Source organism: Larimichthys crocea, chromosome XI (genome assembly GCF_000972845.2).
Source record: "Larimichthys crocea isolate SSNF chromosome XI, L_crocea_2.0, whole genome shotgun sequence".
Lineage (NCBI taxonomy): Eukaryota > Metazoa > Chordata > Actinopteri > Sciaenidae > Larimichthys > Larimichthys crocea.
In genome coordinates, this window is record NC_040021.1 from 15738017 (window position 1) to 15739562 (window position 1546).

At 41.3% G+C, this 1546-nt stretch overlaps 1 pseudogene; it reads left to right on the plus strand.

Moving 5' to 3' along the window:
* Positions 1 to 1097, plus strand: part of LOC113746879 (peptidyl-prolyl cis-trans isomerase FKBP1B pseudogene) — a 1226-nt pseudogene extending 129 nt beyond the window's left edge.
* The last annotated feature ends 449 nt before the right edge of the window (positions 1098 to 1546 follow it).

Below are 1546 nucleotides of genomic sequence, written 5' to 3' on the forward strand. Positions count from 1 at the left end.
ATAACAAATAAAGATAGTGCACTAAAAACATATTAGACATTTAAACATTAAAAGCAATTTTAAAAAGGTGTGTTTTTGTCAGAGATTTGAAGGTGGGCAGGTCAGTACAGTACACTAGAATGGAACAGAGCAAAGTAATAGCCGTGCTTTTCCTACTATAAGTCAAAATGTGTTGAACTGCTGTTGGTGTGTAGTGCCGCATAAGACGAGAGCATCAGCAGCATACTCAAGCTGTGTCTTCCTTTTCTCCCGTCCTTCAGATGAGCCTGGGCCAGAGGGCAAAAATCACCTGCACACCAGACATGGCTTACGGAACTACAGGCCACCCCGGGGTCATCCCCCCCAATGCCACACTTATATTCGATGTGGAGCTGCTCAAGCTGGAGTGATGCCTGCAGGCTAAATGCGAAGCATGAAGGTTAACGAGGGCTGCGTTCGCCACAACCTGTTTCCACAGGGAGACCATACCCGGCTGCTGCCTCCCACCATCAACTGGCTCTTCTTTGATTTCTACAGTATTCTTTAGTTCAATATTTAAATGTATCTACTGCTGCTTTGTTGCCATCTTGTCATAACAGATATTGCAAGAAAAATGTTCACATCATTCAATACTTTTTTCAAACACACACACACACACACACACACACACACACACACACACAGGGGTTTGGTTTCTTTGTTAGTCAGAGATGCTATTTTCTTTTAATTTCATTTAAAGTTGTACATTTTGTTTAACCACGAGGAAATCAGTCATCTTAATGAAAAGCCGTACTACATTGCAATCAAAACATATACTGCCTTACAGTTTCAACAACAGAGGAAGGGTACATCCATTTGAAAGTACATAAACTTCTGCTCTGTATCATAACTGGGCATTATATACCACTGTCTGCATTGCCACTTTGATAAAGGTTTGTCCTGCTGAATGCTCTGAATGATGTTGCAATGTTTTATATGCCTCATGAACATGTACTGCAAGTGTACCCTATCCAATCTAACCCAATCCAATACTGTGCAGAACTCTCTAAGAGCCATTGCAATTATGACAGTTTATCGACCAAGTCTTGAATAAAAATGGCATGTACTGTGTTGAGAAATATGTGTGTCCTGTGTGATTTATGAGTGATTAATAGAAATAATAAATAAGTTTTAGGTATGGCCCGACAGCAGCATGAGTCTTCTGCAGCAACATCGCCCCCTAAAGTCACATTTAACGTGACGTTTCAAGTATACACAGACTAATAGTATGCACCTTACAAGGTAAATTGAATAAGTAAAGCATATTATGCGTTATTAAATAACACGCATTTAGATGATAACTTGGCTCTAATGCGCTAACACGAGCTGGCGTTGCTGATCTCTACGAAGCTCAACAATCTTGATTTTAATATTTACGTCCGGTGTCGTAGCTCAAAGGTCGTCCGCTGACGGCGGCATCTGATTGGCTGTCTGATCATAGACATGTATACATAGACGCCGCATTAAGCGCTGAATCGTACGTCAACCTCGCCGCCATATTGGATGTGGCAGATCTGCCCGTAAACTA